At 44.0% G+C, this 21,211-nt stretch overlaps 1 protein-coding gene across 1 annotated transcript in view; it reads right to left on the bottom strand.

Moving 5' to 3' along the window:
- Positions 1 to 21,211, bottom strand: part of LOC111143883 (Rho guanine nucleotide exchange factor 3) — a 312,758-nt gene that overhangs the window by 216,845 nt on the left and 74,702 nt on the right.

The following is a 21,211-nucleotide window of genomic DNA, read 5'->3' on the forward strand; positions in this document are numbered from 1 at the left end:
TGTACATGGAACATTCTCCAGAATAGATCACATCCTGGGTCACAAATCAGGTCTCAACTGGTACCAAAAGATTGAGATCATTCCCTGCATATTTTCAGACCACAATGCTCTGAAGCTAGAACTCAATCACAAGAGGAAAGTTGGAAAGAACTCAAATACATGGAGGCTAAAGAGCATCCTACTAAAGAATGAATGGGTCAACCAGGAAATTAAAGAAAAATTGAAAAAAAAATTCATGGAAACAAATGAAAATGAAAACACAACTGTTCAAATCTTTGGGACACAGCAAAGGCAGTCCTGAGAGGAAAGTATATAGCGATACAAGCCTTTCTCAAGAAACAAGAAAGATCTCAAGCACACAACCTAACCCTACACCTAAAGGAACTGGAGAAAGAAGAGCAAAGAAAATGTAAACCCAGCAGAAGAGAAATAATAAAGATCAGAGCAGAAATCAGTGAAATAGAAACAACAACAACAACAAAAACAGTAGAACAAACCAACAAAACGAGGGGCTCATTTTTTGCAAGAATTAACAAGATTGATAAACTCCTGGCCAGACTTATCAAAAAGAAAAGAGAAAGGACCCAAATTAATAAAATCATGAATGGGGGTGCCTGGGTGGTTCAGTGGGTTAAGCCTCTTCCTTTGGCTCAGGTTATGATCTCAGGGTCCTGGGATCAAGCCCTGCATCAGGCTCTTGCTCAGCAGGGAGCCTTCTTCCCCCTCTCTCTCTGCCTGCCTTTCTGCCTACATGTGATCTCTCTCTCTTTGTAAAAAATAAATAAATAAATCTTTAAAATAAAATAAAATCATGAATGAAAGAGGAGAGATTGCAACCAACACCAGAGAAATACAAACAATTATAGGAACATATTATGAGCAACAATCCACCAGCAAATTTGACAATATGGAAGAAATGGATGCATTCTTTGAGACATATAAACTACCAAAGCTGAACCAGGAAGAAATAGAAAACCTGAACAGACCATAACCAGTAAGGAGATTGAAGCAATCTCAAAGATCTCCCAACAAACAAGAGGCCAGGGCCAGATGGATTCCCAGGGGAATTCTACCAAACATTTAAAGAGGAATTAATACCTATTCTCCTGAAACTCTTCCAAAAAACAGAGAAGGAAGAAGAACTTCCAAACTCATTTTATGAGGCCAGCATTACCTTGATCCCAAAACCAGACAAAGACCCCATCAAAAGAGAGAATTACAGACCAATATCCTTGATGAACATGGATGCAAAAATTCTCACCAAAATACTAACCAACAGGATCCAACAGTACATTAAAAGGATTATTCACCAGGACCAAGTGGGATTTATTCCTGGGCTGCAAGGTTGAATCAACATCTGCAAATCAATCAATGTGATACAATACATTAATAAACGAAAGAACAAGAACCATATGGTACTCTCAATAGATGCTGAAAAAGCATCCTTTCATGATCAAAACTCTTCAAAGTGTAGGGATAGAGGGTACATACCTCAATATCATTAAAGCCATCTATGAAAAACCCATAGCAAATATCATTCTCAATGGGGAAAAACTGAGAGCTTTTCCACCAATGTCAGGAACATGGCAGGGATGTCCACCACTAGCACCACTGCTATTCAACATAGTACTAGACATCCTAGCCTTGGCAATCAGACAAAAAAAGAAATAAAAGACATCCAAATCATCAAAGAAGAAGTCAAACTCTTGGGGCACCTGGGTGGCTCAGTGGGTTAAAGCCTCTGCCTTCGGCTCAGGTCATGATCCCAGGGTCCTGGGATTGAGTCCCGCATCAGGCTCCTTGCTCGGCAGGGAGCCTGCTTCTCTCTCAGCCTCTGCCTGCTTGTGCGCGCTCTCTTTCTCTCTTTGACTAATTAATTAATTAATTAATTAAATCTTTTAAAAATTTTTAGAAAAGACCCCAAGCAGCCAAAGGAATGTTGAAAAAAAAAAGCCAAAGTTGGTGGCATCATAATTCCAGACTTCAAGCTCTAATCATCAAGACAGTATGGTACTGGCACAAAAACAGACACATAGATCAATGAAACATAATAGAGAGCCCAGAAATAGACCCTCAACTCTACGGTCTAGTAATCTTCAACAAAGCAGGAAAGAATGTGCAATGGAAAAAAGCAATCTCTTCAACAAATCATGTTGGGAAAATTGGACAGCCACATGCAGAATGAAACTGGACCACTTCCTTATACCACACACAAAAATAGACTCAAAATGGATGAAAGACCTCAATGTGAGACAGGAATCCATCAAAATCCTTGAGGAGAACACAGGCAGCAACCTCTTCGACCTCAGCCACAGCAACTTCTTCCTAGAAACATCGCCAAAGGCAAGGCAAGCAAGGGCAAAAATGAAGTATTGGGACTTTATCAAGATCAAAAGCTTTTGCACTGCAAAGAAAACAGCCAACAAAACCAAAAGACAACTGACAGAATGGGAGAAGATATTCACAAATGACATATCAGATAAAGGGCTAGTGTCCAAAATCTATAAAGAACTTATCAGACTCAACACCCAAAGAACAAATATTCCAATCAAGAAATGGGCAGAAGACATGAACAGACATTCCTGCAAGGAAGACATGCAGATGCCCAACAGACACATGAAAAAGTGCTCCACATCACTCAGCATCAGGGAAATACAAATCAAAACCACAATGAGATACCACCTCACACCAGTCAGAATGGCTAAAATTAACAAGTCAGGAAATGACCAGTGTTGGCGAGGATACGGAGAAAGCAGAACCCTCCTACACTGTTGGTGGGAATGCAAGCTGGTGCAGCCACTCTGGAAAACAGCATGGAGGTTCCTCAAAAAGTTGAAAATAGAGCTACCCTAAAACCCAGCAATCGCACTACTAGGTATTTACCTTAAAGATACAAATGTAGTGCTCTGAAGGGGCACATGCACCCAAATGTTTATAGCAGCAATGTCCACAATAGCCAAACTGTGGAAAGAAACTAGATGTCTATCAAAGATGAAAGGAGAAAGATGTGGTATATATATACAATGGAATACTATGCAGCCATCAAAGGAAATGAAATCTTGCCATTTGCAATGATGTGGATGGAACTAGAGGGTATTATGCTTAGCGAAATAAGTCAATCAGAGAAAGGCAATTATATGATCTCTCTGAAAAGAGGAATTTGAGAAGCAGGGCAGGGAGGCTGAGGGGTCGGGAAGGAAATAATGAAACAAGATGGAATCGGGAGGGAGACAAACCATAAGAGACTCTTAATCTCAGGAAATAAACTGAGGGTTGCTGAGGGGTAGGGGGGGTAGGGATAGGGTGGTTGGGTTATGGACATTGGGGAGGGTATGTGCTATGGTGAGTGCTGTGAATTGTTTAAGACTGAAGATTCACAGACCTGTACCCCTGGGGCAAATAATACATCATATGTTAATAAAAATAATTTTTAAAAAATAAAAATAAAAATATAAAAATTTTTAAAAATCGTGGCGCCTGGGTGGCTCAGTGGGTTAAAGCCTCTGCCTTCGGCTCAGGTCATGATCCCATGGGGCTCTCTGTTCCACGGGGAGCCTGCTTCCTCCTCTCTCTCTGCCTGCCTCTCTTCCTACTTGTGATCTCTGCCTGTCAAATAAATAAATAATATCTTTAAAAAAAAATTTTAAATAAATTTTTAAAAGGGTACGTTTGAAGATGCCCGGTGGGTGCCTGAATCATCGGATATGACTGAACCCCATACATGCTACGTTTTCTCCTACACATATGTACCTATTATGAATGGGGCATAGTAAGGGGATGACAACAATGACTCCTAATAAGACAGAATTATAAGAGGGGCACCCAAGTGGCTCAGTTGGTTGAATGAACGACTTTGGATTTCAGTCCAGGTCATGATCTCAAGGTCATGGATTGAGCCACAGGCAGCCACACCCAGCATGGAGCCTGCTTAAGATTCTCTCTCTAGGGGCGCCTGGGTGGCTCAGTGGGTTGGGCCGCTGCCTTCGGCTCAGGTCATGATCTCAGAGTCCTGGGATCGAGCCCCGCATCGGGCTCTCTGCTCTCTAGGGGAGCCTGCTTCCTCCTCTCTCTCTGCCTGCCTCTCTGCCTGCTTGTGATCTCTCTGTCAAATAAATAAATAAAATCTTAAAAAAAAAAAAAAAAAGATTCTCTCCCTCCCACTGCCCCCCACCCCGCTCTCTCTAGAGAAAAAAAGAATTATAACTATATGTAGTAATAAAAGTTACATGAATGTGGCCTTTCTCAAATATCTTATTGTACTGTATTGCCCTTCTTGCGATGATGTGAGATGATAAAATGCCTAGGTGATAAGAGGCAGTGAGGTGAATGACGTGGGCATTGTGACGTAGCGTTAGGTTATTACTGACCTTCTGACAACTCATCATGAGGAGGCATATCCTGAAGACTCCTTCTTTAACCCAGCAAGAAGGAATGTTACTTATCATTATCATTGGTATGGCTCATGTTGGGTAGCCAGTGAAATCCACACTAATTCTTATACAATGGATAAAACAGAAGTAAAATAAAACAAAGGCTTCAAATTGCCATATTTGTGTTAGACAACAACGTGGCAACACATATGAACACAAAGTAACCATGAAAAGTGATCCTCTCCATTCCCTGTCCAATTTCCTGCCCCCCCACCCTGTTTCGCTTCCAAAGAGTACCATCTTAGCCAGCATTTTGTTTGTTTTAAATACTGTAATGTCTTAATTCTCAATTCAGGCCATATTGCTAACAAAACTTACCTTTTATTTCTTTTGTTTTACTTCTCCCTATCCATGAAGACAATTACTAAGAAAGCCAAAAGGCTACATTTTATAAGAAAAATTAACACAGAATATGGTACCACCTGTGCCAGGTATTTTAATCTGTCTGGACCACTTAAGGCCATGACAGTCTCTTTCAGGTAAATGTCTTCTTAGTTCTGTGTGTAGTACCGAATTGAGGATGGATCGACAGGTGTTTAGCCCAGTGAAGACACAACACTTTGTGGAGAAGTTCACGGTAAAGAGGTAGTTTGCCGAAGAGAAAGCTCCTCCCTCTGGCTCGTCACTTACACAAAAGCACCAAGGCACCACCCAGAAACACGTTTCCATAGTCCACAGGGCCACACTCAGCTTCATTCCCTCCTGCCATGGCTGCCACCCCCACTCCTTATGTCCTGATACACTGTGGGGGAAAAGGATCCCAGAACCTCAGAAATAGCCAACTGGTACAAGCACTCAGCACTGGTTGGGTCCTCAGTAATAATCCTGTAGAGAGGGCACCCTGAAAGAGAGCCTGCATCCTTTGGAGAGGGGGGCTGTACCCCATCATAGGGGCTCATACACAGTTTGTCTCCAATATTATAGAACACTTGCAGACACAATACCAGACATTAGAGATCCAGTTACGGTACATTAATGAAAACACCTCCAGTGTCTGCTTTCATGAAGCTTACACAAGGGCAATGTGTGTGTGACAGAGATAGAGAGAGCGAACATCGTAAGTCTTAAAAATAAATAAATAAATAAATAAAGTGGTAGGAGGGAGTGCCAAAGGGGCTCAGTCATTTGAGGAGTCAGAAGGACGTCCCAGAGGAAATGAGGCCCTCCTGTGATCTGACAGAGATGAGGGCCTCAAGCAGGTGATAAGACAGGGAGCAACAAGCCAGGCCACAGGAAAAGCAAGCTAAAAAGGCAAGAGGTGGGGCGCCTGGGTGGCTCAGTGGGTTAAAGTCTCTGCCTTCAGCTCAGGTCATGATCCCAGGGTCCTGGGATCAGGCCCCGCATTGGGCTCTCTGCTCAGCAAGGAGCCTGCTTCCCTTCCTCTCTCTCTGCCTGCCTCTCTGCCTACTTGTGGTCTATTCCTGTCAGATAAATAAATAAAATCTTTAAAAAAAATAAAATAAAATAAAATAAAATAAATAAAAAGGCAGGAGGTAAAAGGCTGATCTTCGCAAAGATTACCAAAATAGACAAAACTGGCCAAACTGATGGCTAAAAGTCAAGAGTTAAGATGCAAAAGAGAGATGGCATGTTGGAAAAACTGGAAGATAAACCTAACATCTTAAACATCTTAATGACTTGGGGCGCCTGGGTGGTTCAGTGGGTTAAGCCTCTGCCTTCGGCTCAGGTCATGATCTCAGGGTCCTGGGATCGAGCCCCCCATCAGGCTCCCTGCTCAGCGGGGAGCCTACTTTCCTTCCTCTCTCTCTGCCTGCCTCTCCTCCTACTTGTGATCTCTGTCTGTCAAATAAATAAATAAAATCATTTTTAAAAAATGGTAAACAGAAACAGGTAAGTTTAGTTTTAATAATAAAGTTTATTTAGCGTAATATATCCAGATATTATTATCAGTTCAACATGTAATAGAAAAATATTTAGAGATATTTTACATTTTTTCACATCTTCAAAATCCAATGAGTATCTTACTGGTGTGCCAGGAAGGCTCAGTCAGTTAAGCATCCGACTCTCAATTTCAACTCAGGTCATGATCTTGAGGTCATGACACTGAGCCCCGCAGCTGGCTCTGCACTGCATGCGGAGCCTGCTGAAGATTCTCTCTCTCTCTCTCTCTCTTTGCCCCTCTGCTCTTCCCCCCTCCCGCTCCCCGCCCCATGTCTTTCTCTTAAATAAATAAATATCTTTTTTTAAAAAAATCCAACGAGTATTTTACTCTTACATCAATCTTAATTGGCACTAACCATGTTTCAAGGGCAGTAGCAATATGTGCCATGTGTCTATCATACTGGACAGCACAGTTACAGAAAAACAACACATGGGAACACCTGGGTGGCTCAGTGGGTTAAGCATCTGCCTTTGGCTTGGATCATGATCTCCAGGTCCTCAGATCAAGCCCTGCATCAGACTTCCTGCTTAGCAGGGAGTCTGCTTCTCTCCCTCTCTCTCCCCCTCTGTCCCTCCCCATCGCTCATTCTCTCTCTCTCAAATAAATAAAATCTTTAAAACACAAACACATGCAGTTTCAAAGAGCCTCAGACTTTGAAAATTCACAGCTCTATGTCTCAGCAGTTAGTGACCAACCAAAATGTATAAATTGAGACCCTCTTGGAAAGTGAGACACTCTCCAAAATGATTTCAGTATCCATCTGAATTCAGAAAAATGCAGAAGAAAAAAATATTTCTCGAAGGTTTTAGAGATGTAGTCTCTGGGAAAAATACAGGAAATTATTTCCAGGTCACATCTTTACTTCAATAGAGCAACAAATGACATTTTTCCCAAATGGAGATTATCCCAAATAATGGGATATCCATGATCTCGTCCTGAATAATACAGAACTACTCCAATCAAACTAATTCCAGAATGAACTAAAAAGGTGAGATTGAAATGATATTTTCAACCCATGAGTGATTATTTTTGTAGTACACCTTTTGTGAAGTGTTTGTTCAGGTCATTTACTCATTTAGATAAAGGGATGTTCTGTTTTGGTCACTGATTATGTAAGAGCTCCTTATGGACTCAGGAGCATGCCAGGCAGCATTCCCTACGGTGAAAGAAGAGGTTCCCTTTCTTTACTTCCTCACCAACAGCTGTTTCTTGTGCTGTTGATTTTAGCCATTCTGACAGGTGTGAGGTGATATCTCATTGTACTTTTGATTTGCCTTTCCCTGATGATCAGTGATGTTGAGCATCTTTTCATGTCTCTTTACCCAAAGATACAAAAATACTAGTTCAAAGGGATACATACACCCTGATGTATACAGCGGCATTATCGACAATAGCCAAAGTATGGAAACAGCCCAAGTGTCCATCAACTGATGAATGGATAAAGAAGATGTGGTAGAGACATATATATATAATGGAATATTACTCAGCCATAAACAAGAATGAAACTTTGCCATTTCCAGCAACGTGGGTGGAGCTAGAGAGTATCATGCTAAGTGAAATAAGTCAGTCAGAGAAAGACAAACACCATACACTTTCACTCATATGTAGAACTTAAGAAACAAAACAAATGAGGAAAGGGGGTGGAGAAATAGAGGCAAAGGAAGAAACAGACTCTTAACTCTAGAGAACAAACTGCTGGTTACCAGAGGGATGGGTGAAGCAGGTGAGGGTGAAGGAGGGCACTTGTCCTGATGAGCCCTGGGTGATATACGGAAGTACTGAACCACCATCCTGCTCACGTGAAACTAGTATGACACTGCATGTTAACTAACTGGCATTTAAAGAAAAACTTTTTTTTTTTTAAGGATTTTATTTGTTCATTTGACAGACAGAGATCACAAGCAGGCAGAGAGGCAGGCAGAGAGAGACAGGAGGAAGCAGGCTCCCCACTGAGCAGAGAGCCCGATGTGGGGCTCGATCCCAAGACCCTGGGATCATGACCTGAGCTGAAGGCAGAGCCTTTAACCCACTGAGCCACCCAGGCGCCCTAAAGAAAAACTTTTTTTAAAAAGGGGGAAACACCCTATGTCTCACTGCTCTGAAATTAAAAAAATTTTAAAATAGTGAGGATAAAATAAAGGTAATTTTCAGGCAAAATAAAAGATACATATCTAACGGAAAAAATCCTCATGAAATAATAATGCAAAACAAAATACCATTAACTACATCAGAAGCGGGAATCGTGTAAATAGAAGCCAGGAGAGTAAGCCCCATGTGCAGCTTGGGAACGGACAAAAATGGCTTAGATGTGAAGTTTTATCAGCACTTGTGAGAAATCCGCCCCACACGCCTCTGTTTCGGAGACACATATTTATGTGAATATTTATGTGAACAGTGATAACAATTCCCACACTCTGGCTTTCTCTGCTTCCTCCCATTCTCCACTCCAGGCCCAGGTTCTCTGTGCTCAGAGATTCCCCAGCAACACCCAGTCCGTCCTCTGCTCCCACCTCGTGAGGCATTCTGCTGCCCTCCTCTTTCAACCGGGAGCTTCCTGCAAAGCTCTTATCTTCGGAACAACTCTTCATCAGTGCTGTCTTCCAGAAAAAGAACTCTCAATGGTAGATTCTAGTGTTTTCCAAACAGTGCCATGAAACGGCGGTGAAAAGTTCAGGTGCTTAGGGGAGCCTGGGTGGTTCAGTCGGTTAAGCATCTGCCTCTTGATCTCAACTCAGGGCTTGAACTCAGGGTCATGAGTTTAAGCCTTGCATTGGGCTCCACGCTGGGCATGGAGCCTACTTTAAAAAAAAAAAAAAAAAAAAAGGAGGGCAGGTAATTGGAGCCAGATCTGCCATTCACTAGCTGTGTGACCTGGGACAACTGAATTACCCACTCTGTTCCTTACGTCCCCCATCTGTAAAATGGAGGTAATATCAGGATTCCCTCACAGAGCTGTTGTGAGGATTAAGTGAGTTAATGTAGGTAAGGCTCCTAGCAGCACCTGATGCGCAGCAGGTGCACTTTAAAAACTAGCCCAGGGGTGCCTGGGTGGCTCAGTGGGTTAAAGCCTCTGCCTTCGGCTCAGGTCATAGTCCCAGGGTCCTGGGATCGAACCCCGCGTCAGGCTCTCTGCTCAATGGGGAGCCTGCTTCCCTTCCTCTCTCTCTGCCTGCCTCTCTGCCTACTTGTGGTCTATTCCTGTCAGATAAATAAATAAAATCTTTAAAAAAAAAAAAAAAAACTAGCCCAGTTCTGGGGGGTGAGCTATATGATCTGGGTTTGCTGCCGTCTCTGCACTCCCTGCATTTAATAGGACCTGAATCAGTAGCTGGAGAATGAATGCTTGGGGCTTGCCCTCAGTGGGTCTGTGGCCACAGTGTCACAGAGTGGCCTTATATACACACAGACAGAACGTGCATACGACCACATGCCCTTGAGAGAGGGAGAGCAGCTTCTACAGTTGAAGTCACCCCCTGGGCTCTCTGAGCACTGGCTGTGCATGGCTCCTGCATGGATCTTGAGGCAAGCCTGACAAGGCCTGTGGATCTGCATCCATATCAGCTTTCCCTCTTTCCCAGGCCTCTCTCGGACTTCACTAGGTCCTAGGCAGGCAGTTTCTGAACAAAAGTTCCTCAAATTCAAGATAGTTCCTTGGCTAGAAATTGTTCAAATGAACAGCACCAGAGGGAAAGGACCCTGGTCATGAGGGCAGGTCAGCCTCTAAGATGGCACCTTCCCAAAGGCATTTAAGTGCATTATATATGATTTTCACCTTATCAATCCCACTATAGTTCCCACGCTGTCTCCTCATCCAAGAGAAAGTACCTACAAAAAGCCATAACTGCCCCCAGGAGATTAAACCCAGAACACTCAGAGATACCATGACAAATACACCCATGCTCTTGTCCGTTTGCATATTTCAAGCCCAAGGTGGGCCACTGGTTGCTCATTCACATTTCTGTGTGTTGGGCAGCCACCGGGAACCTTTCTAGAACAGAGTAAACCCACCGAAGAGAGACAGCAGCCACACGAGGTGACCAGAGCATGGACTCTGCTGTCTCCAAGACCCTCGTTCAAGTCCAGGTCTACCAAGTGATCTTGGGCAACTTACAGAACTTCCCCGAGCCTCAGTTTCCACCTTGAAACCAAATCCAAATCACAAACCGGCAAGTCCAGGTCACACAAAGAGCAGCTAATCTTGCTACCGCCTACTCCCCTACTCTGCTTCATTCTTCTCTGCAGCACTGATCACCTCCTAATGTGAGCTCTGAGAGAGTGGAACTGTGGTTTACTTGGCAGCCTCCCTTATGCCTACAATGATGCCTGGCACATAGTAGACACTCAGCAAATATTTAGAGCTAACATTTATTTGCTCTCAGTGTGAGCCAGGTAGGACACAGAGCACTGTACAGGAATTATTGACTTACTCCTCATAACAAGCCTATGCAGTCTGTCTCACCACATCCATTTTCAAGCTGGAAACGGAGGCTCAGGGAAGTGTGGGGAGCAAAAACCACATGGTAAGGGCCCTATAAACTACTGCAAGGTTTTAGGTTTTAGTGTGAGTGAGATGAGAAGTCACAGGAAGATTCTGAGCAGAGAAGAAACATGATCAATGTTTCAAAAGGACTGTTCTCAATGCTGTGGGGAGAACACTCTAGGGGCAAGACAAGGGGCAGGGAGGTAGTGAGGGAGTGCCTGCAGTAGCCCAGGTGAGGGGCAGCAGGGACGTGGACCAAGATGGTGGTGGTAGTGAGCAGTAGAACAATTATGCACATCTTTGAAGATAAGGTAACAGGATCTGTGAGTGGCTTGGATATGGAGGGTGACATTAGAAAGAAGTAAAAGACACGCTAAGAATTTTAGCCTGAGCAGCCAGGAAGACAGAGAAGACCCATGGAGAGGAGTAGACTGGGGGACAAAAATCAAAAGCAGACAGAGCATCTGTACTGGTATGGATCTCCAAATGGAGATTAGAGTGAGCAGCCGGACACAAGAAGCTGAAGGGTTTATTCAAGAGGCATCAGCCTTGAGACTGAGGAGCCCCACTTCAGGGAGGGGAGAAACAAGGGAGAGGAATGTTCCAGAAGCCAGGTAAGAGAGTGTTTCAGGCAGGCAGTGCTCAACTATATCATTAAGTAGGAGATGGAGAAATGCCCACTGAATTCAGCAAAGCAGGGGTCCCTGGTGACTTGATAGGATAAAGTGAATGGAGTTGGGGATAGAGCTGAGAGGGGCTTGTCTCAAGATTACTCAGAAGCAATGTCTGTAGAAAATCTAAGTTGACAAGGACCTTGTCCTTGGCCAGTCCACTGAAGTCATGACAACATGAGCTCCCTAAGGGTGAGCACTTCATCTGTTTGTTTGTTTTTTTTTAAGATTGATTTATTTATTTGAGAGAGCAAGCAAGCGAGCATGGAATGGAGGACAGAGAGGGAGAGAGAGAATCTTAAGCAGACTCCCCGCTGAGCACAGAACCCAACATGGGGCTTGATCTCATGACCCTGAGATCATGACCTGAGTTGAAATCAAGAGTTGGACGCTTAATGGACTGAGCCACCCAGGCGCCCCCTTCATTGGTCTTTTTGATGTTTTAGTCCCAACCCTTGGACACCTGGCACATGATAGATGTTCAATAAATATTTGCAAGACTTTTCTGAACTTTTTTGACATCTCCAGCCAAACAGTACAGCTCAACAGGAACTTTGCATCCCTAACAGGATGGTATAGGAGAGGGTGTGGAAACTCACACGCAAATTATCCCGAGAGGGAATGTTTCATTCCCTTCCCTTGACTAAAGAAACTAGAATTAATACTACTTGGCATTTATTCAGGACGGAAATAACATGTTTTCCAGTGACTCCTCTCATTGGCATTCAGATCTATATCGTCCGTGGATTGAACGGCTTCTCATTGGCAACACCAAATCTCACCATTTAAGCTAATTGTAAGCTGGTCTAATTAGCAGAAATTACAGAATATTTTTAAAAGGATGTTCTGTCACAGAGGTCTTTTGGAAATCCACTTTAGGAAAATTATCATTTCATGTTCTCAATGTGCTGACCTACAGACAATGTTTCTAAAGCGTTTAGGGGTCACTTTTGAAAGCAAGGGGCGCATTCTCCCTCTCCCCACCTGCGTCCATGTGAATTATGGCACATTTTCAATGGGAAAGGCTTCATTACATCCTAAGGAAATCCACATCCTGCATCTCCAGGTCACAGTCCAGCAGAGAGAGGCCTCATGTCCCTCCGGAAAGGATAATTAGTTTTCTACCCTTTAATCAAGGAGCAGCAGATTGTTGTTTTTCTAAAGTTTTGCCTGGGGAGAGCCTGTTCTTTCCCAAGTGTGTGTTTTTCTAACCAGGACTCCTTGTACGTACCCAACCTTCCCTGAGCCAACACTGAGAGGCACTCCCCCCTTATCTGAAATGAAAAACTGAAGCTCTCCACAGATGTCAGCCTCTGGCCCCTCAACTCCACAGATGTGGGGTCAGGTCATGGTCATCGCAACTTCCCAGCACCAATGGCCTTTTATGTAGGGACCAAGAGAATCCTCTATCTCTCCATCATGGAGGGCATGTTTTCAAGGGTTTACTTAAAAAGAAACATTTATCATGTACCAGATACTAAGTGCTTAATAAGTATTAACTCAATGAGCCCTCAAAACAACTTTATAAGTAAATACTTGTATTATTTCCACTTCACAGATAAGGAAACTGAGGTTCAGAGAGGTTAAGTGACTTGTCCAAAATCACACAGCCAGTAGGTGGCAGAGCCAAGATTGAAACCGAGGCAGTCTGCCTTCAGAAAACAGAGAAACAGATGTTAAAACCATTGCAGAAGCAGTGATAACAGAGAAAAGGAGATAGAAACCAAAGTGCCTACTTTGTGGTAGGCCCAGAGCCAATGTTACTGGTTAGTTCCTCTTGACATGAAGTGCATTTTTTCTATTTATTTATTTATTTATTTTAATTGGACTTTAAAAATAACAATAATAATGATGATAATCAGAGATTAGTATTATGTGTTGGCTTTTCTACATTAGCAAGTAGAAATCTATGCAGATTCAATGGTATATTTTTACTGTGCACATGTTAGTTTTAGTAAAAGTACAATTTTAATTTAAAAATCTTAATGGCTGAGTTTTCTTAATGTTTTAAAGGGATCTGAATCAAATAAACAACTCTGAGAAGGTGTTTTTAAAAAACCACCCTGTATTATGCTTAGCGAAATAAGTCAGTCGGAGAAAGACAACTATCGTATGATCTCCCTGATATAAGGAAGTTGAGAGGCAACATGGGAGGTTTGGGGGGAAGGAAAAGAATAAATGAAACAAGATGGGATCAGGAGGGAGACAAACCATAAGAGACTCTTAATCTCACAAAACAAACTGAGGGTTGCCGGGGGGAGGGGGTAGGGAGAGGGTGGCTGGGTTATGGACATTGGGGAGGGTATGTGCTATGGTGAGTGCTGTGAAGTGTGTAAGCCTGATGATTCACAGACCTGTACCCCTGGGGCTAATAATAAATTATATGTTAATAAAAAAAATAAATTAAAAAAACAACAACCTGAACTCTCTTTCCAATTTTTGGTAAAAAATTGTAAAAAGTAAGCGAAGTCTTTGGAATTGTTCTATCAAATGGTATACAAGTAAGAAACAGAAAGGAAGAAGATAAATTCGTGTTTTTTCAAATCCTGGAAAGCTCTAACTCAAAAATTGTATTTATATACACCATACTTTCCTAGTTTCTATCTAACAGGCATTCCATGAGGGTTTTTTACCCAAGGTAGGGCGGGGGAAAGTCTTCACACTTTATCCAATAATATATTGATCAGTGTCCCCGGGTGGCTTCGTCAGTTGAGCATCTGACTTCAGCTTAGGTCATGGACTCAGGGTCCTGAGATTAAGTCCAGCATCAGGCTCCGTACTCAGTAGAAAGTCTGCTTCTTCCTTTCCCTCTACCCCTGCCCCACTCATGCTCTCTCTCTCTCTCTCTAATTAATTAATTAATATATTGATTAGAAGCTAATAAATAAATCCATATGTAGGTGGCCTAATGCCTCCAAAATGAAAATCGCAATCCTAAAAATTAGGATTAAAAAACAGGCATCTCTAACAAATGTTCTGTTGATTCTAACTCATTTAAAAATAGCAAAAATTCTTAAATTAGCCAGCATCACTTAAAGCAGTTTATTGACTTTCTGATACAGGACCTACCACAGTCTACAAGGTAATTAGAAACCCCCAAAATGCTGTTTTTGGCAGTGAATGGGGCGACACGTAAAAACATGTTTATTCCCAAACTGTCAGTGAAATATGGTGGTGGGGGTGGGACCACATCAGCATATACAGAGAAAAAGGAAAAGGTAATGCCAAGGGTACCATTCAAAGAGATCATTTCATCACTATGACAAACAGCAAGTCACGTCCCAAATCCTGGGTAAGAGAGAGTAATTCTGAGCAAGACAATTCCTCAGAGTAAGAGAAATTCTGAATGAGACAGGGTAATATTATTATTTCAATAATGATGATGATGATGATGATAATAATAATAACACTATTAGTGCTGTCCTTATTATGTGGGTTAGTTCATTTAATTTTCATAGCTGCCTGGAAAATAAGGGCCATCGCAGAAGAAGGCTGTGGCACTGGTTAGACTTGGAAATGCTCCATGGCTACTAAATTCAGAGCTGGACAGCCCGATTCCAGGATGCCCGCTCTTGGCCCCTGAGTCCTGCCAAACTGTCTAAGGGATTTTCTGGCCACCTAATCCACAAAAGCCCCAAACTGGAGGAGGAAAAAATTAACCATGGAGATCAGTTATGTGCTGCTCATCCAATATTTTTATCAACTGTGATCACAATGCACGGGACAGTCGAGCCCCAGCCATCCTCTAGGACGACTCATCTTCCAGCACACCAGCTGGGCTCCAGTGGGAACCGGGCAGTACTTGCATCAGCGTTGCCATAGCTACCACCACGGCAGCTGCCCATCGTTGCCCAGGCAAAGCTGCTCTCCCCTCTCGGGAGCCCTGATGCAGGGACGCAGCCCCGTGGAAACAAGTGTTTTTACCTGCTCCCAATTTGCTCAAGTCTTTACAAGACCAAGAACCAACTGGGGGTTCGCCAGGTCGCTGCTCACATTTGGACCTGACTACTACGTATAAAGGCCGAGGGAGAGATGGGGTTCACGGAGAGGCTGTACAGAACCGAGGAGAGGCGCCTCTCCTCACGCCCCTCTCGAGGCGCCTCAACGCCTGGCAGGGCTGCCTGAGTTCTGACTCTGGCACTTGCCACCTGGGGATGCTAAACATATGGTGTGCCCCTGGGAACCCATGTTTTAGAATATGAAAAACAAGGATAATGTTAGATCTTATAGCTTCTAGAACTGCTGTGAGATAAAAGTAGCGCCAAGCATGTGAAGGACATACAGAGTAAACGTGGGATATGGTTGACTATTATCCCCATTCAGTGGTGCAGGTGCCAGGAGAAGATGGGGAGTCCTCATGCTCTCACTGCTGCCTTTATGCCACTGCCCACTGATACTGAGAACAAGTGCTTCTGTCCACAGCATGGAGGTAGTGACTCCAGGGCTGAACGAAGCCAGCAGACAGTACAGCCCACACACACCCTGCCGAGTGCAGGGAGACATAAGTCATCAGTGGAGACCCCAAATTCAGTACTATTCCCTCAAGACAACATGGCTTCCCCGAAAAGATTGATTTATCAAAATAAGCCTACTACGTCTATTCAACAAAAATGGCAACGAGTTGGGGCACTGGGGTGGCTCAGTCCGTTAGGCGTCTGACTCTTGATTTCGGCTTGGGTCGTGATCTTGGGGTTGTGGGATCTGCCCTGTGTTGGGCTCTGCATTCAGGGGAGAGTCTGCTTGGGATTCTCCTCTCCCTCTTCCTCTGCCCCTCCCCCAGCTTGCTTTCAATCTCTCTCTCTCTCAAAAAAAAAAAAAAAAATAGGGGCAGTTGGGTGGCTCAGTTGATTGAGCATCTGACTTCGGTTCAGGTCATGATCTCAGGGTCCTGGGATTGAGCCCTATGTTAGGTTCCTTGCTCAGTGGGGAGTCTTCTCCTCTCACTCTCCTCTGTGCTTCCTTTCTTTCCCGAATAAATAGATAAATAAAATATTTTTTTAATGCCAAGGAGCAAAACCCTTTTAAGATACTGAAGCCATGTATGAACGAAACTTCAGAAATCTTTAAGGCCAAATGATGTCACTCAGAATTTTCTAGAAAACTCTGAAAAAATAATATCCACAATGTTGGCAGTAATGATTTCTCAGATTAGGACTGACCCAAGCAACCTGCACTTGCTATGTCACACATTCATACACTGTCTGAACTTTTATGATATGCATATGCTAATTTTGTAATAAAAAAAGAACAACTTCTAAAAAAAGCTGAAATGCTTTGCAATAACACAGGTAGTTCCCAAAAGAAGAAACCCAAATAGTCCATAAACAAATGAGAAGTGTACACCCTCCTTAGTAACTAGCAAAATGGAAATTTAAATTAGAGTATGTTTGCCTAAATTGGTGATTTTTATAGGATAATACCCCATAGTAGCCAAGAATATGGAGAAACAGACATTTTGCTTCACAATTATGAATGTCTAAACTGGCAGAACGTTTCCACAGGGTAATCTGGCAGCATTTTCCAAGAACATTCAAAGGACCGAGAACTTTACCTTTATAAAAATTAATTTGACAAAATAAACCATAAACATGGGTTTAGTGACGAGGATACAGCTTTCAGTGTTGTTTCAGAGGGAGGAACTAGGCTCAGCTCACAGCCAACACTAGGGACTAGCTAGCTACTACATGTTCATTATGTAAAACACAGGCAAGAAGACTTGCTTATTCCACATTGTGAAACTACAGAATTTTCTGGATCTGGTACTTTTAATTGCATGTTTCCATCCCCACTCACTCCATTTTGCAGCTAAGCACACCAAGACCTGACCTAGAGACAGTTTGTCCCCAAATGGCTGGGACAGATTCATAATCTCTCCCTTCCAGAGGGCAGAACTGTCACCTTCAAGGCCAGACCCAGGATCCGCAGGGGAGTCAAACTATGCCCAGGTGCCAGACAGGGCCTCGCTGGGGGTAGAGACATCTCTTCAAAGACCTCTTCCCCTAAGAAGCTACACCCTTCGAAGAGCTCTCGGCCCTCTTCCAGCTACCAGGAGCTGCCCAAGTCAAGGAACAGAGCTGGGGTCCGGGAGCCAGGCCCTCTTGCTAACAGCCGTCCTCCAGAGAAGCTCTGCTCCAGGCCAGGTCTGCACACAGTGCCTGCCATCAGTCCTCAGTCACCCCACAGCAACCCCAGAGTCAGCTTCCCCGTCTTAAATCATCCAAGCGAATCAGGATGTGAACTCCATTCATGCTGTTACCTCTTGATGGTGGCTGCTGCTCCCTCAACCACAAAATGTGGAGAAGAACAGCAACCACTTCAGAGGGTGGGCTGGGGGAGTTAAATGAGCCAATCTACAGAAAGTGCCTGGAACATTTCCTGACCCACAGGAAGCTCTGCGTCACTCTTATTATTTTAGTGTGACCGTAAAGCGTAGTGATTAGAACACTAGAGCCAGCTGCCTGGGTTCAAATCCCACATCCACCACTCACTGGCTGTGTGACTTTAGGCAAGTTACTTAACTCTTCAGTACTTCCTCCTCAGCAAAATGACAATGACGATAGTTCCCACCTGAGTTCCCATGAATGACCACGTATATGAGCTGAGCTAATGTACTTAGCAGAGTTTAGAACAGTGTCTGTCGCATAAGGGTCTGGGCCTATCCTATAAGCATAACACGTGTTAGCCATTATAAATATGACACCGCTCTGTCTCCTGTTCGTCCATGGCTGTATTGGAATGACTCCTCCACCACAGCCATTAGTCATTATTCTGGCTGACCAGAACCTGACACGTGTTCTCCTATTTAATCATGACAACACTCTAGGAGCAGGTGCTATTACTGTTCCGCTTTCAGATGGGGAAACTGAGGCTCAGAGAGCTCGGAACTCACCCCAGGTCACACAGCCAGGAAGCGGCACCGCTGCCGGGCTTTGAACCAAATCAGCTGGGTCCCAGGGCTCTTGGGTCCCGTACTGCACTGCTCAGCCCAAGACTCACATAGCTAATCCTTCCTCCTATGCAAGGGTGGGACATGGCTTCTAGCTTTGAGATGAGTCATGGCCGAGTCCCCACCAAGTAGGACAGACACTGGCCCCCATAGACATCTCAGGAACAGAAAGAGTAAGTCACCCCAGCACAGTCACCAAGGAGCAATCCCTGTCATCCCTCCCCATCTTCCTGGAGCAATACACTGGTATTCATCTAACTGGAAAGATGAGACATAACCATTAAAACAGAATTCTGGACTGAGACATCTAATCAGTGTCTCGGAAACTCATGCTGACATCCACACAGCTGGTTTTCCCCACAGCTGTTGATAGTCATGTGTTGTTTAAACAGTGGCCGGCTCCCAGGCTCAGGCTGGGAGGTAAAGCCAGGGTACATCTTCCATAATCTGCCATTCTGGCCTTTGGAGCATGAAAGTTGTGGCAATGAGTTCATTTTCCACCACCAGACTGAAAAGTTCGTGAAGCTTCCTTGCATGCATATGGCCAAAGCTGTAGCCAGGTGACACCAGGAGATGACATGGCTTGAGCAGAGACAAGTCTTGTGTCCCCCAGAGCTTCCTCAGCATTTGTTAAAAGAGCTAGTTGTTGGGGGGAGAAAACCACTCATGGGTCTCACTAGGATCCATAAGGCTGTATTGTTTCAAATCCAGGAATTTAATGAAACAGTGTCTGTTTTCCACTAATGTACCTAAAACTCAAACAGATTAAGAGCTGGAAGGATCCTCAGAGAACCAGCCAGTCTACCACCCTCATTTAGACACTAGAAAACTAAGAGCTGGCTCCAGGTCACATGGTCTGTTGGTGACAGACTGGGGCTGTGGAAGGTAGTCCCATTCGCAGGATCTTTTCAGCCCTGGCAAGTGTTGCCAGGATGGACGTTTGCTGTTTCTTACTGCCCAGCATTTCGTCCCCCTTCTTCTGCCAATGCCACCCTGGTCTTCTGTTGAGGAATCCCCTCCCCTGGTCTTAAATGCTATCACTCAGGAAGGGCCAACCCTAGTCTCCCAAGATGGGCATATGACCTGGTCTGGAAGAATGAGAAGGAGACCTGAGACTTTTGCTGGAGCTAAAGAAAAGAGAGGCAGTCCTCTAGCACAATAGTTGAGCTGACGGGGTGGAAACTTGGAATTGTGTAGGCACTTTGGTCAGAGAGCCTACCTGAGAATGAAGCTAATTTGGAGACAGTGGAGTGGGAGATGGAGAGAGATGAATTCCTGGTGACAGAGATTAGCTATCTGAATTTAGCCATGGCTGAAGGCAGAACTATTACTGGATTTGCCAACTAAGTGAGTCCTTTTTTTTTTTTTTAATTTAAGCAAGTATGCACTGTATTTCTATCACGCGCAACCAAAAAACTAAGCTTTTTTTTTTAAGTCTGTAGAAGGAAGTATATCAGAAAATGGGAATGTTTCCAGGAGACCCTCCACAGTGCCTAACACACAGTTCCTAACACATTAAACAAGCAATACATGTGTAACGGAGTGAAACCCTTCTTTCTGGTCTCTTCTCTGTAGGACTCTCCCAGATCACCCTACTGGAAACCGCAGCACCCCCAGCCTTGCGCTCCCCAGCCCCTGCCTCTTTCCTATGTTTATCACCCTCAGACCTACCCTATTACTCATCATTTCTTGTCGGTTTCTCCCACTCGAGTCCCACAAGGGTGGGAATCTTTGTCTACTTTGTTGACTGCTGTATCCTGGGACTAGAATGGTGCTCAACTCCCACAGGTGCTCAATATATATCTGGTGAATGAATGAGTGAGGAAATGGATGATGCAATGAGTGAGGGTACAGTACACAGAGGATGGTGCCCAGCACATAACAGGCCCCCAGGTCCCCACCTGCTGCCTCAGTCAGCAGCCTCTGGGACCTCTTGGATATGGGTCTCCTTTCCTGTTCCCTAAACCAAAGCTCCAACAGCCATCCCCACAATCCAGACAACCCAACCATCCCCACCTATCCAGAAAGCATGAGCAAGAATTAAAAGGTAAGTAGCCCTTTGGGTTATAAAGATGTTTCCTTCTTTTTTCTTGCTTATAAAAATACTGTATGCTCATTATGAAAACACACAAAATAAAAATGTGACAAGTAAACAAAAATCATAATTTAACCTCAAAGTTAAATTTTGGGTGCAAGTCACAAATAGGCAGACTGCTGATATAATTTATATGACCCACAAGGTGAATCCCTTTTTTAGTTGTTGTAGTATCCAACATTTAAAAAACTAAAGGGTTTCGGGGCACCTGGGTGGCTCAGTGGGTTAAGCCTCTGCCTTCGGCTCAGGTCATGATCCCAGGGTCCTGGGATCGAGCCCCACATCGGGCTCTCTGCTCAGTGGGGAGCCTGCTTACCCCTCTCTCTCTGCCTGCCTCTCTGCCTACTTGTGATCTCTGTCAAATAAATAAATAAATAAAATCTTAAAAAAAAAAAAAAAAGAAAAAAAAGAAACTAAAGGGTTTCATTTGAGAGAATCTCCAGCAGACTCCGTACTAAGCTTGGAGCCTGACGAAGGGGTCCATCCCATGACCCCAAGATCAGGACCTAAACAGAAAGCAAAAGTCGGACCCAAACAACTGAGCCACACAGGACCCCCTAGAACTTTTTAAAAATATCCCTTTGTGGGGGCACCTGGGTAGCTCAATCCTTAAGCATCTGCCTTCAGCTCAGGTCATGATCCCAGGGTCCTGGGATCAAGCCCCACATCAGGTTCCCTGCTCAGCA

This window comes from Enhydra lutris, unplaced genomic scaffold, assembly GCF_002288905.1.
Source record: "Enhydra lutris kenyoni isolate GAN:26980312 unplaced genomic scaffold, ASM228890v2 scaffoldscaffold10, whole genome shotgun sequence".
Lineage (NCBI taxonomy): Eukaryota > Metazoa > Chordata > Mammalia > Carnivora > Mustelidae > Enhydra > Enhydra lutris.